Source organism: Xiphophorus hellerii, chromosome 14 (genome assembly GCF_003331165.1).
Source record: "Xiphophorus hellerii strain 12219 chromosome 14, Xiphophorus_hellerii-4.1, whole genome shotgun sequence".
In the NCBI taxonomy this organism is placed as follows: domain Eukaryota; kingdom Metazoa; phylum Chordata; class Actinopteri; order Cyprinodontiformes; family Poeciliidae; genus Xiphophorus; species Xiphophorus hellerii.
The window spans coordinates 8227270-8243585 of NC_045685.1; positions in this window are offsets into that span (position 1 = coordinate 8227270).

Genomic DNA, 16316 nt, shown 5'->3' on the forward strand with positions numbered 1-16316 from the left:
AGCAATTAGCAAACACCTGGTGGAACTGCGCATCTGCTGAACTCATTATATGAACTACTTTTCAGTGAAACCCTGATAAAATGTTGCTTAAAAGAGGAGCAAGGTTATGATGACTTCCTGAAGGTGGAGTTTCAGAAAGAGCATGAGTTTTTAAAGAGACAGTTAGGCTATTTTAAGGCGCTAAATCAGGAAGTAAAGTTTCTTTTAAATCATATGTGATATATACAGCATTTTCTATAACAACAAAATGTAACATAGCTACTTGATTATGCTATAAAATGTAAAGTAGTACAGGAACATGGTGCTGGCCCTTTAAAAAAAACGCTATGTGTGGACAAGACCTCAGTTTGAAGTAACTCATATGAGTAAAAAATTTTATCCACTCCCTAAGCTACTAATTGAAGCAAATGTAATTAGTCACAGCTTTCGTGCAAACACACAACTAAGAGACACACTCAATAACAGCTCAATGTCAGGACGAAATACAACGGTGGCATAAACTCTACGAATTCTACAAGTGCGCTACCAGCAATCACTGAGATTAATCTGCTGTGACTGGAGTGGGCTCACAGGTGATGACTCATAAGTACCTGCTCTGACAGTCTTCATTAACACTTCATGTTCGTCTGGTGGGGGTGTGAGGGGGTTCGGGGTGTTCTGTTTTCACCCGTTTCTGTTCTGATACGACATTCTGACGGGTAATTCCTTCACCGCAAAGAACGACAGGCGAAAGGTCTTCGAGGAAAGACAGTCGAGGTTGTTGTGACAGAAGCATCATCTTGGAGGAGGCTGGTATGAATAATTTCACAGCTAGGTTCTGTTTTTTGTTCTGCTCATGTTGGTCTAATTGAATTTTCTCATCAGACACCAGTAATGAAAAACAAAAACAAAACATGAAATGTCAAAATGTGAAATTAAAATACAGGATTTCTTGCCGTTCGTTCGGTGGCCAAAAGGAGATTATTAAAGCATTCGATTTTGTTTTGCAACTGATTCGTAAGTTGATTTTCCCAGAGTTCATCCTCATTTTGTGTCAACAAATATTGAAATCACAACCCATGTGTTATATGATTTATATAGATAACAATGAGCTATAATAGGATGAAAATGTTTTTTCTTATGTGTTTTTGTGCGTCTATATTACAAAGGTGGAACCGATGATTTGTTTGGAAAGTGGCGTTGGTGTAATGGATGTAAAATAGGACTTGGTTCCTCTTTAATCGTGTTGCAAATATTTAATTAAGACACACACAGAGCCGGCAGACTTTAATCCACCTTGTTGCTCCCTGTAGGGCATTTATCTAACTGAGTGAATTCTCATTTGCACATAATGTTTGCTTCAGAGTGCAACATCTGGTTGCTGTTCTCTTTTGACATTGTTGTGTATATGCCATGTGTTTCAAGACGGTAATATAGTGTTATTTCTCATTCAAACTGCACATACATACAGTTTTTGTTTTTGGTAACAGACGGCTAACGCAGGAGGCCACGTTTTTAGTCAAGCATCATTTCGAAGACGCGTGCGACATTCACACAGCAGGAAAATGCGACCTCTGAAGGTCGGAAAGGCACATTTTTAAATTTGTACATGTTTTGCTTTGCCTGTTCACTGCTTTTTACATTTTGTTCTTTGGTTTCCTTCAGGAAATGCATTGGCAGCTGCTTTGGGAATTGGGCGTTATTGCATCCAGCTACTACAGGAGAGTAGGTGGTCTCATAAAAGCTACTAGATGCCACACAAGTCTCCTTGTCACAGATTCAGACAAGTCTTTGTACATCTCACTCTGTAGAGTTTTTAGGATCACCAACTGGAAAATGATCTTATTGTTTAGGGATTTGCTTCCCAGAGAAATGTTCCAATAAACAAAAAGCGATGCCAAATCCACAGCAAAAACCCTCTACTTGGTTCCAAATGCATTTCCAATATGACAGAAACATTCAGATTAGAGTTACGTTTTCTTCTCATACTGTAATTGCACATGTTCCAAAATGCATAAAATATAATTTATATTATGCACCTGTAAACCCCTGATTGTTATCTTCAATCTTTCTTCTGCCAGTGTTTTTTCTTTTCCCTGGCCTCTTCCCTCCAATCTTCTTATCGCCTCTCTCCTCCGCCCCGACTCCCTCGCCTCCTGTCCTCCTCTATAATCCTCAACAGATGAGTGTGGTAAATGGGGGATAAAACAGGTTTCAATTAAACCATCAGAATTCCAGGCACATTCTATCCGACGGCAACAGAATGCAGTAGAGGATAAAAATAAAAAAAATTAAAAACTGACACGCGCAAACATATTCATGCTACTTCCTCTATAAGCTCTGCACTGCGCTCAGGCGAGAGTTCTATTAAAATGCCAGTCATGGCCACATCCGATTACAATCTGTGTCACAATGTGGGGCATAAATCGACTGTTGAGTGGAATGCGTGTATGAGTTCATTTCAGGGAGGAGCGGAGCCAAACAAATCCAACGGCTTGCCTGTTTAAATAGAAAATAGACAACACGCACGGCGGGTGAAATTTGCTAATCAGTTCTGTCACGTTTCGATTGGAATTTTTAGACTTTTTATACAACTAGTAAGTTAACTGACAATTCAAAGGTACGGTTAAAGTTGCAGAATGTATCTTTTTTTACAGTATTTTTTGAAATTGTCACTATGTTGTGACAGTATAGTGCGAGTTTAGTGACAATACATGTGGGGGTGGGGAGGACTGCCTTCTGCCAGTGCTAACTAGAAACAACCAATCAGAGCCAGGAGGCGGGTCTTAGTGCTGTCAATCAATACCTCCTCCCCTTTGTGAGCAGAGCCTGTACTGAATGCTAATGCTAGTTAGCATGACCACCAATAAGGTGTTTTTCTGCTTTGCCATTAGCACATTTTGCAGTGCATTCACATAGATGATTGACAGCGCTAAGATCCGCCTCCTGGCTGTGATTGGTTGCTTCTAGCATTTCTTCAAGGTGGTGAAGCTCAATATTTTCACAGTTTATCTGTCTCATAATATACTATCACAACATGGTGATAGTTATAACAAATATGTAAAAAAAAAAAAAAGTTTTTTTTTTTTTTTAAAAGTCACATACTGCAGGTTTTAAAAGGCAGAAGAAAAAAACTATAATGTAGTTTGGAAACTTCACCTAAAGGGGCAAACAGAGGTACTAAATCGATTTCTTTGGTCTGAAAGCAATCAATTTTATTTTACTTCCTTTAAATATTTTTTTTAAGTCATAAACAAGGCAAAATCATAAACAAGGCAGAATCTTGGCTAACACTCTGACACTGGTTGTACAAGGTTAATCAATTCATGGATGAACTTTGCTACAGCCTGAACGGGGCAAGCAAAACAAATAATCCAAACACTTAGCTGCGATGCAAAAGTCCAACGTTTCAAAAGCAGAGCAAAACTAGACTCTCTTTATATTCTGTAATTTTTAAGTTGCATAATTTGTTGAGGAGGTGTGAAATTGGCTGAGTCCCTGCCAGTTGTATTTAAATAAGAACAGACTCACATGAGAAGCATTTTTGCTTTTTAGGACTAAATTTAAGTACAGATTCAGATCTCTACACCTGTTTCAGACGAGTAAAACCTAAAATAAATCCTATTTTTTTGGCAGCAGCATAGCTTTACATCAGAAAATGTTCCTGCAGTTCTCTCATAGAGACATTTTGAAGTGTTTTTTTTAACTTCTTTGACATCCACCTTACTGAATGTGGTGGAAATTTAAACTTGAGTTGTCATCTAGCCTGACAGTTTGCTTTTTAAAACTTAACACACACACACACACAGAATTTATTTTTAATCATAATTTTCAGGTTGATTGATGACCTTTCAGGACTAAATGTTTTTAGAAAGTCGATGATAATTCACAACATTTTGGGAGATTCTTACACTGATTCATATGTCAGTGTAATATGTGACATATGACACTGATTCTTACACTGATTCATATGCAATTTATTTTGTTTGTAAGACTACAGCAACATCCAGCTTCACATCAGTAAAAAAAAGAAAATGAAACAACCAGTTTCACAGCCTTGCTGTGATGTTGTTTACTTTTGTGACTGCACCTCCCGAGATAAAAGTGGAAGAAAAGAAGGAAGCAAGACACGAGCAAAGGGCCAACTGAGGCTGGAAGGGGGATTCGAAAAGAGAGCCAGGCTATTCTTAAAACTGGTGACTCATCCTGCACTACACCCACACACACACACGCCCACCCCCCCACACACACACATGAGAAAATGCTAATTTAAGGAGATCTCTGGGAAGAATAAAGAGATTTTACTGCAGGACTTGACATGTACGCATTTTAAACTTTTTGTTCCAATCTGTTTGAAGAAGTGTGACTGAAAGATTTGTTTGGTTCAGAGTAAATAAGTCAATTTAAACCAGATTATGTTTTCCCAAGTACAATCCATACAGGTAGAAACGCAGCCTCTCAAAGAGTGGCATTCAGCTAAAACCAGTAGTTTTAATTTTCTGACACATTCACCTTTTTTTCCCTCACTCTCTTAAATTCAAGTAAACCAAATTTCTCTTCTTTTATGTCAGATGGAATTACAAAACTCATTTCTGTTTGCTAAATGCCACAACAATGAGAGAAAGAATATGTCAAGTAGTTATGTCTTTGAAATCTGAGAAATCTGTATGTAAACTTCGAAATAGCAAATAGAAATCATTTTTGGTAATTGTAACTGACCTAAAACAAGAGAAGTTCAGTCGGATTTGAATAAAAACGTCTATTTGTCTCTTAATGGATGGAAACTTTTGGCTTTACCATAGAATAAAGGAAAACACTGTGAGGTGGTGTACTTTTTCAAACCATCACTTGGGGGCGCCATTGTGAAAACATTTCAAACAGGGCCTGTTGTGGCTGGGTTTTTGTGACTTCTGATTAGAGATACACATTAGCTTCACTCAGGAAGGTTTTCCCATCTTTCCTATTTTGAAAAGATAAACTGGTCTCTTTTCATATTGTGTAAGTTGTGTATTTTCTCTTCAAAAAGTCTCAGATGCTTTTTTACTCGGACAAAAAGACTTTAGAATTTATTCGGTGTGTTTGTGAATGTGTGGATCAGACCTAAAGGTTGATGTTTTCCTATATTTTCAATTTAATTTAATGCAAGTCTTCAGCGGTACCTGTAAAAGTAGAGGGCGCCTCATTTTTTGTTCAACTTTTCATTTCAAGCACATGACACACGGAGACTTGGCCCACATGGTTTCTGTGGCTTTCACTTAAACACTCCTGGTATGTCAGTAAGCTGCTGACGGCGCTTTTCAAAAAGCTGCCACGTCCCAGGTGCATCATCGCCTCTTATTATTGCCAATCCAGGGTCTTAAACCAAAGACACAACCCGTTCGACTTGTATTCCCTTCCTGCCACCTCTGCTGATCTCTTCTCTAATTTGTCATTCCGGTCTGAGCGCGATCAGACTAATTACGTCAGCCGTTCCAATCCCTCACCCGCAACTATCCCGACCCTGAGGCCGTTCCCCTTGGCCAAGAGGAGACAGTCAAGGTGAAGGTCGAGGAAGACATATTCATAGGGAAATTAAATGCAACAGAGAGGAAGAAGCCGTGGGCAGAACAACAACACGTACTGATGGGCACAAAACCTGATTAGCTTGTTTCAATGTGCAGAAGTCCAAGGCCTAAAGGATTTACAGGAGATATAAAGTGGAAGATTCTTCTCGTTCTCCTTCAGCGACCTCTGGAGCGAGTGAGAGAAAGTAAACAAACCCACCACAGGCTTTGTGTTAACTGTAAACCAATTTGTTCTGCTGGAGTTGCTGCCAGTCCAAATCTGATTAACAGTTGATGTTGTTGCGTTCAGATTCGTTATGCAGATCACGTTTTGTCATTGGCACGGTGTCCTCTCAGCTGCGTACTGAGGAAGACTAAGACTTGATGGGACTGAAGGAGAACAGTAAAGCAGCGGTGTGAGGTTCGGGTTCTCTGGATCCACACACCTGAAGCAAAAGTTTCCCCAGACATTGTCAACATCTGAAGGAGCTGATTGCTTACTTCATCAAACCTGAATCAAATGACTCCGACATCCAAAACATGCAGAACGCAAATTCTAGAGGACAGGGATTTCATTTTAGTTGATAGAATCAGTCTTACATGAGCTGGATTTTCATTGTCCATAGAATTAGCAAACTGAAATTACAAAAATCAAATTGCTTAAGGCAAACAACATTTTGAACAAATGCAAGATTTTTGATAAAAAGTTGTTGCGTTAGGATGAGGTGGTTTTCAGCCAATAGATGTATTTAGCAAAACTGCAATGCAAACACTTTTTGCTAGCAATTTGTCCACCAGAGCTCTCATAGCTTTGCAAACATTTGCAATGAAAATGAAGCTGTTGATATTTTTTAATTGTAAATATTCACAATTAAAAAGAGTGGATTATGTGTTCTGTTGTAATTAAAGCATTTATGCTGCGCAACTGTGCCTCATCTTTTTCTACAGTAAGATGCTTCTTAAGCCAAGCTGAAAAAAGAAATACAATAGACAATGAAAGGATGAAAGCAGCAAAGAAAGCAGAAGGCTGGGCGCAGCGATACGGTCAAACTTTGCACGCATTCTTTAGAATTTGAAGTACAACAGGAATTGTGTTTCTCTGAACTACGCTCCTGAATACAGCAGCAGCAACAATGATTTGTTCTAAAGACAAATATTTGAATTCAACAATGTCATGACGGGTCTTCATGAACTCGGTCGAGGCCCTCTGTCCCTCACACACAACTAAAAATGTGCCTACTTCTTGAATAAATTCATTCAGCAAGAAGCCCATTTTCAATTGGGACATATCAAAAACATTAAAACCTGAATAATTCATTTGAAAATCTTACAGTTTATCGCTTTTTTTCCCTTGTTCATGTAGATACTTGTTATTATTTTCAATTTGTTCTCTTCAGGTCATATTTAAATTACTTGTAATTTCTCACTTCCATTTTACATTTCATATTTGCTAACATTGAACAATTTGGAGAGGAGTAGCTTGTCAACAAATAAGCAATTTCCACTTGGGGATCAATAAAGTATATTCTGATTCTGATTCCGTCTTAGTCTGTTAACGAAATGCTGATTTTTGTGTTTACAAATAGATTTTCAATCTCAAATTGTGTTTTGAAGTATTCAGTTGATTCTCAACCAACCAAAAAAGGTGTCTGAAAACTCAACGTTTTCAGACACCTGTTGTACAGCAATATTATTGCTAACATTGTCAACACCACCAGGTGTTACACCACTTCCATTTACAGTAGTTTACAATAAGCAAATGAAAACTTTTTCGAGGAACAAGAGAAAGCTAACCTTGTTCTGTAGTGTTATGCTTCCCGTAGATTGTTCCACCCTGGGCAGAGAGCCATACTGTCACCACTTGTTCATACTGTTCTAAAGGACCACAAGCAAAAAGGAAAAACATCTAGATTGTGTTCCCCTAATATTTGTCTGTTATTCATTTGGGATGAGGGTTGATCCATTTGGCACAGTTTATAACAAACAAGATAGTTTGTTTACCGCGTTTCCTTCATCCTTTGTACAAGGACAAACTGTATTCTATACATTATAGGACAGCTGATAAATTTAAACAACATTTTGATTTTATGATTAATTTTTTACACTTGGTAATTGTTGAAGAAGAAAAACAACATTTGAAAGAACCGGCTTTTCTGGGAACTGTAAAAGCAGTAAGAGAAATGACAGGTCTGCAGTCATTCACAGTACAGATTAAAGTGTTGTTACTGTTGGGACAGTACTGTATGCTTCCTGGTTATGCAATTAACAAAAGGAAAGTCAAACAATAACCTGTTCTTTTGACTGTGGTGACAGATCTTACAGGTGGGTTTATTTCTGCCAGGTTACACCCACATTTCAGGAATTTCCTAAAACACGTGACTTCATGGTCCGATGGGGAAAAAAAATACCAGCAGGGCTTTTGTTCTACCAAGTATTTTAGCTATTCAGTTCTTGGAATTATGATTTGCATTCTGGCTCAATTCAAATGAAGAAGCTCAAAAGATAGCACGGTATCAGTGCCAAAAATAAGACTGTTGCACACCATCTTTGTCCCAGGATGGCTATATTCACTCTGAAGCTAGCTAGTAGCTTCAGCTGATTAATAATTAATAATCACATCGGTAACTATGCAGACAAAAATAGTAACTGAGGAGCTACCTTGGCAAATGAGAAGGAAAATACTCACTTATGTTAGCTTTCAATGGCTAGGCTAGAGACAAGCATATCAAATGCTTATCACATCTACAGTCACACCTTTTGTTTTCATTACTAAACAGTAGTCTGTTTAAATAGTATTCCAATTAATTGGGATGTAATATTTTCCTATGTGGTTTGACCTTATTTAAGTATTGCTTTTAGCAGTTTTTTTATAAGTTTCTGTAACTTTTTGCAGTCAATTTATTTAATATATTTTGCCTGCAAAACCGATTGGACGTTTGGTTTTACCTTACCGCTCACCCAACATATTACGGCAGTCCTTTTAATTGTGAGTCACAGTTCTCCATTTGATATGTGATGAGATAAAAATCATGCAGACCACAAATCAATATCACTTTGTAGTTTCTGTAGGATTTCAAGGTAATTATTAATCAATCCGATAACAAACCATAATTTGCAGCACACCGTTTTGTAATGTGGCAGGGACATAAGAGTGAAGACTATAAATAATAATAATAATAAAAGTCAGTATTTTCTGTCTTATGCTTACACACTTGCCTGTTATTGAATATCTGGAACATGTCATGTCTTTTCTATAATTGGAAGTCTCAAAGGATTTTTAGCCAGCAGTTATTAGTTTATCATAACTGTTTGATTTGTTCAGCACGCTCCCAGAGGCATGCCGCATCCAAACAGAGGGAGCTGGAAGTGTTTTCAGGTGCGGGGCTCTTCAGCACTCAACACGTTTACAAGCAGGTGAAGTACAGAACAGAGCCGCAGCCTTGCTCGGGTCTTAAGGGATCCCCTTCGCTTCCCAATATTCTGATAAACCTTGTCGCAGTCATTCAGGCTCTCCACAGGCTCAAACACAAAGGACGGACTCAGTCAGGTGTGTATTCTTTAATGTTCCACATCTAAAGTAAAATCGACAAAGCAAAAACTGCTTTCAAAGTTTTCACTTTAATTGTTTGGTTCTGAGGAATATTAACCATAGGATGTTAAAAATATGTTAAGATAGGCAACCTGTGGACCATTAGGAGCATATTTACACCAGAACGTCACTGGGGGGCAAAAATCCTTCTGAAACAATTTGATTTCATCAGAAAATGGGATTAACGGTTCAGAAATAGTACATTTTAAGTTTGGTCAGTATCAGGAGAGTTTATTACTTTTTGAAATAGTCAACAGGAAATTATTATTTCTTCCAATTAAAAACAGAACGATTACTACATGAATGTCTCTCCAAATTAATGAAATATTAAATGGTTTTGGAATCATCTTGGAAACAAAATAAATGCAACTCTGAAGTGCATCATTCTCTCGCTGCAACATCACAAAAACACGTCCAGTTGAAAGCATGAAAACAAATGTTTCTTACATTTTTGATTTCTATAAGGGTAAAGCTTACATCTATAATGTAAACTAGCCTTTATAGTCAATTTTCAGATGGCAAATGAAATGCTAAATAATAAAAAATAACTGACAAGATATTAGACAGAAAATTATTAAAGTACGTTCATGTTTTTAACTTACGTCAGATATTAAGTGATGACCTCAGAATAAGGTCTTTGAAACACTAAACCTTTAGTAGTTTAAGCACAACCCCATTTACAAACATAATCCCAATGGACCAAATTTCATCAACATTCTTTCTCTCTGAAGAGAAAAGCTTTGAAATATGAGAAGGAGGAGAGCTGTGTTGGAAATTCAGCAATAATTTGATGAATTTTCTACAACATGAGAGCATAAAATAAAGCCAGATTACACACACACTAGACTAGACAGTAGCTGTAGTCTTAAAACATTTTCAACCTTAAAATAGTTAAAATGTTTTTCAAGTGAACTATTGACTTAATTTATTTTATCCTGGGTAAACTGAATATATAACTTGTTAAGGCTGAACTGGCACAGCGCTAAAAGTGCAGTAATACTAACACACCAAGGAAATAAAGTCTAAATTTTCATTGTCAGGTTTACTAAGAAAGTTGTTTTTTTAGCACACTGTGGTGGAAAATGATGTCACGTCAGGCTGGAAGAACCGACTCTACACAGCAAGGAGTGGCAGGAAGATTCAGGTTTCAAGGTGATCAAACAACTTGAGTGAACTCTGTGGTAGAGTGGAGACTTTTGACAAGTTTCAACTGAGACTTAGAAGTCATTTCATCTTTGTGACTTTTCCCCTGACTACAAGTCATATTGAGAAGAATACAATGGAGATCAGACTGCTGCTAAACATTTAAAATGAGTTTTCTAAGCCAGCGTATGACAACAGTCTGCTGAGGATGATAAAACTGAATAATGTTATGCTTTCACACTATAGTTTGGTAGATTTAGTTTGAAGTTGCAACATTTATTACATTTTCAGCTGGTGCGGTTCGCTTTCACACTGCACTGATGAACCAAACTAATAAAAACTAATATAAAACCGGTTCACCTCCTTGTTTGTGGCGGCGCTGCACCAAGAACTACTGAAGAAAATAACCTCAGGAGATGGCCTGTGCAACTTTCTTCTTCACAAAATGTAAACAAAAACGGAGTAGCATCAGATTTTAGAGGTTTAAGGTTTCTCCTTTGTCTCTGGTGAAAGATGACGAGCCATTTCTCCTGCTAGTGCTAGACACACTAATTTGTTTTGGTCCTATTGACCCAGAATGCCGTGCGCTATAGTCCACTTCCTGCTTTTGGAGCGGTCTCCAGTCCACTTAAATCCCCATATGCATTTGAACCGCATCAGCGTTCACTTCAACCAAACAGAGACCCAGTGTTTTTTGGTGGACCAAACTTTGGTCCACATCAGAGTTGAATTGCGAATTCACACCTCCACAAACAAACTGGACTTTCTCGACAAACTACAGTTTGATTAAAGCGGATAAAACAGTGCTGGTGTGAAATCGCCCTAGAACAGAAACGAGGGCAAAAACTTAAGCTGGTTCAACCGTATTCAAATTTCTGCTTAGTTTTTTTTTTCCCATATTTTTGGTTCCTGTAATGTTCACCCTCTGAAATTTCAAATTCTGCTTATCAGTCTTGTTTTAAGATATCACTTTTCTATATATTTAAACCGTTTTATGTTTTACAGTGTCTTACCAAACAGTGATTCTGTACGAGTCATACATGTGTATTTTAAAAGCCTCATTAATTGACATTAATTTAACTGCAAGTAGCTAAATTAACATAATTAATGATTATTTATACACGCTTGGTGGTTACCAGCTACTTACTGCAAGTTCAGGCCCGGTGCAGCCAACTAGCAGGTTTACATGTGGTAGCTCTCAGCAGGTATATCCTCAGGACTTGAAAACGTAATTATAACAATTTTGGCTTGAAATGATTGCTGCTCCCCTTTCCAGTTTGCCCCCGGCCTGTAAGCGAGCAACCTCCACGTGTTTGTCTACCAAAATTATCTAGAAATCCATCCTCTTATCTAATTCATGACTCAGCTGTTTTGCTATTGTATGCAGACTACCAAACCTGTTTAAAAATATGCAGTCACAAAAGAAAGAGATAAAAAAGACACCAACAGACTCAGATCAGTACTCTTGTTAGGAAAAGTTAGTTTTCTGACTGATTTACCATAGAAGTCTTGGAAGTGGTTTTAGTAAATTGCACATTAGTAACATTAATGACAGAAGAAACCAGCCTGCAGAAATTAAATAGAAGAAAGGTGGAATTCATCACATCATCAAATTTTCTTTAATTAGCTCACTTTTTCCTGAGCTTACTAAAGGGACACAGGGGAAATAGTCGATGCTAGATACTTGGTAATAACAAAGGTTTAATTTTTTAACGATGACTTCTGTCTTAATATTTAACAATCCGTTGGAACATATTGTCCGTTTCTGAACAAATGTTCTGTTGCCATGCAAACTTATTCTGCACTTGTACAGCGTTTCATAAAAATACAAATACTGTTAAAGAATAGAATATTTTCTGCCATTTCTAATGTTTTAGGACGTAAGAAAAAATTATTGCAATGTACAAAAAGCACATATCGCAAACAAAGATATAACAAAGTGAATAAAGCATAAGAATTTAAATATTGTTTCCTTTTTTTAAGCCATGGCTATTTCGATCACATCAAATGGCAATGAATGCTGTTAACTGTACAGACCTTCTTGTATGCTGTTTTAAGAAAAATGACTTTCTAAGAATTTAGCATACAAAGTTTGCGCTGCGCCTTTGTATGGAGGACCTTGAACCTCCGCCCAGGTTCAAGGTCCTGAAATTCCAGGAAATCCAGAAATATCACCGACCTTCCACCAAGATGCCTGTTCTATCGCCTGAGCGCAGCCTGAATGCTTCCTTCATATTTCTGAAGTGATTCACACGCTGTCAAACAGAGGCTGCAGACCCGGTTCTCTCAGTTTTCTCGTTTTGTATCAGCCAACATCCTGTGACTTCTAGAGAAATCAAAGCTGCTGCTTAAGAAAAACAACAACAAAAAAACGCTGCTGGGTTTAAACGTTGATTTTTCGCAGCAGCCTTCATTTGCTTGACTTCAAAGTGACTTGTGTCTCACAGATGATTTCTAATTTAACTTGACAACTGCAAACAAGCTTTTAGCAGCCGCAAAATGTCTTGCGGAAGTGTTGAGAGTTGTGAAGCGTTCACAGCAACGGAAGATGATTTACTGCCAAATAAGTTCCTGGCAGATTCATATTCAGAGATTGGACACATTCACAATTTTCTGCTCCGTTTTTGATCTCCAAAACATAAAACAGAAATAATACTAAAGATACTGACAACTTCAAAGGGCTGTTGTTGGCTTCATGGTAGGAGAGCTACAGTTTATGTCACGGCTATAGTTTGTTCTCATTTATAGACCCTTTGACATCTTGAGTGCAAGACCCTGCCTGCATCTCCCCGCTGCTCCCCGACAATGACTACCATTGCTAAAACCAATGATGGTCATCGTCGAGGAGCAGCATGAAACTTGGTTATTCTGCTAAAGTCAAAAAACACAACTTTGCCATTGCAGTGCTTCCATTACCTAAGAGGCGCAATTAGAATCAAACATGAATACGTTTATTCACGCTATAAGTCATTTACATAAAAAGCATTTCACACCATCATCCTCCAACTACTTCCTGTTGTCTTCTTCGTGGTTTGTGCCAGTAGTAACATCCATATTTTGATCATGTAACTCGCGTGATGCAAAATCAGTGTCCCCGTTGCAGTTGTGCAATTATACAAATTTCCATATAGACAAAAAAAAAAACACCTCATCGTGGCGGCAAAGCTTTTTATTGTAAGTTTTTGTTTGAAATTGGCATCTCCTTCACACAATTTTTTCAAAATGTCAAATTGCAGAATTCTATAGTCATTGGAAAAGCAAGTAGTGACTGTGCACATCTATTGTTATGGCTATTTTGATCACATCAAATAGCAATGAATACTGTCATCTTTACAGACTTTCTAGTGAACATTTTTTAAAAACTCTCACTCTTCTTCCATGCCAATTTCCCACAGAGATAAAACACAAAGTTCAAAATAAAAGGAATAGAAATTTGTGGTTATATTTAAAAACAAAAAATCAAGACGCCAGTTTTGCAAGACAATGCAAAACTGGCACAGTCAGAATCAAGTATCTGTCCACATCACATTCCAATCATTTCCCCACCTGAACACTGTAACAGATGGGTGACATCTATGAATGTCAGAAGAAAATATGACAGTCAGCGTCTCGCTGTGTGCACATACTAAAAGAAAAAAAAAAAAATCCATTCTCTGCACTCAACCAGCGTGACTTGGGCTGACGCCACGTGTGATTTGCCAGCTGTCAATTTACCATTTCACGCACCTCTGGCTTTGAAGAGGATTTTTGTCTTTTGACGTATTGTTCAAAAATACCAAACACCACACATTTGCAAAGCACAAATTTGCAATGAACTCACAAACAATCATCCTGTTGTGAGTTCAGGTGGAACCAATCAAGGTAGTGAAGGAGATTCCATCAAATGGGCTTGCTTTGGAAAAAAAAAAAAAAAAAAGTATGTCGGAAACCAAAGCTGAAATGGTTATGATCAACTGTTGGGCTGCAGTTGCAAAACGAATCAATGTGATATTATTGGGACAATAGGAACCCAAGCACATTAATCAAATCTGGGAACAAAACAATGAACTGATGAGGTTGGCAACAATAAAAGTGATGGATGATTGCAGCAAATTCTGCTTGTTGATGTGGAAGCTAATGGGAGACTTTTTGTTGGAGAATAAATGAGTTAATTCCATTGATTTCATCTGAATCTGTGGACTTTACCAGCTTCCCACTCACACTTATGCAGCACTGGTTGAAAAAGTGCATACAAATGAGTTGGAATAAATGAACCAGTCGTTCTGTCCTAATCGCATTAGAAAGTGGTCAATATATTTTTTATAAAAAACTAAGCACAACTATAAATTAAGGATAATTTATAGTTATTCTTAACAAAACGTAAGCCTCAGTGGGAAACCTGGGTCATCGCTGATTGGACTACATAACTGTCCTTTGAAAACATATGTTCCTATGCCAGGAGCGCAAAACTTTGATATTCCACTAAACTTTAAAAACACACAAATTTTGCAATTGCTGTATTTCTGTTAAATAATAAACAATTAAAATCACATACGACAATGACAATGACATTTAAAAAAACATGCTCCCATCACCTCCTGTCATCTTCATCTTTTCCGCCAGTCGTAACATCATTGATCACATGACCCGTGTGATATGAAAAAGCGTTTCCATTGCAGTTGTGCTAAAGAAACTGAAAATCAACCTCATTCTAGCACTCAAACCTTTTCTGCTACATGTGGTACACATGTGTGGGGTACACATGGCATCTGGGAGCAGCGTCACACGTCATGAAATTTCTGGACATGCCCAACACTCAGTGGCAGCCTGGCCCTCATTGTTAACTAAAATAGGTATGCTGCTCTCAATTTATAGAAAGATGACTGAAGGATAATTCTCCTTTGCCAACGCAGATTCCGACGTTATTCTAACAATGTCAATGCAACAGTGAAATGACGGTATAAGGGTGGTATAAGAAAGAAAATCTTGTAAATTGTATAACGGCTAATTTTCACTAAAAGATAAGCCTGCAGCATCAAAAGATGGAGTTATTAAATTAATTTTGCACGCCCAAATGTGGACAACTGCTGTCATTGTACTAGGGCTGAAACAATTCCTCAAATGTTTTCAGTACCTTGATTATTAAAATTCCTCGAGTAAAATGTATCTGCCTCAAAGCTTCGTTAATTTATGTAACGCACCGTGTTCCGCCCGGATCATTATTTGTGGAGCCTATGAGTTGTTGTGAAGTGCTAGCAGGATGGTGTTGAATTGTGCGGCGTTCTGCGGTGTGGTGGTTGGACTGCGATAGCTTTTTGGTGTCGGAATCACGTTGTCACGGGTGAGAAAGAGAGAGAAAGATCCGATTCCTCGGATAATCGTAAAAATATTCCAGAGTACTTGATTACTAAAATATTCTTTTACAACAGCCCCACATTGTATAACAAATCTTAGAATCTTCTTTGTTTCTGGATATATAAACTGCCACTTCTAGACATCCAGTTGATTTATTTCACAATTATAGTGAAAAAAAATACATATTTGGTATGTTAGGCCTGATAAATGAGGTAAAGTTCATACATATAACTGTTTGATTAACACATCCAACACAAAGTGCAATTGTAAGCTACAATGAGATAAAGATGAAATTAATAATTGCTGTCCCACAGGATTTTCAGAGACAATTACATCCCAGACATGCAGAACTCGGAGCTCTCCAGCATCCAGCAAGGTAATTATGGTTATAGCACTGACATGGCTTGTCTTTGTTGTTTGAGTTCTCCTTTCTCTATTGATTTTACCCAAGTTGTTTATGTTCTATGTTCACACTCCTTTGATGATGAAAAAGCTCGGCATCAGCCAAGCCTTCAGTCACACAATTAACTGCGCCTTTTGTTTACTTTGTTTTATTAGGAAAAATGATTTTCTGTCCTCTATTCATATTCTCTTTTTTTGTTATTCGTTGCATCTGATTGTTTGTGTTTGCCCTCCTATTTGAAGTCATATTTCATTCTGCTTCATTGGGAAAATTGGGATTTTGATTGATCTGCCACGCATTAAAATGAGAGAAAGAAACCCTTTCT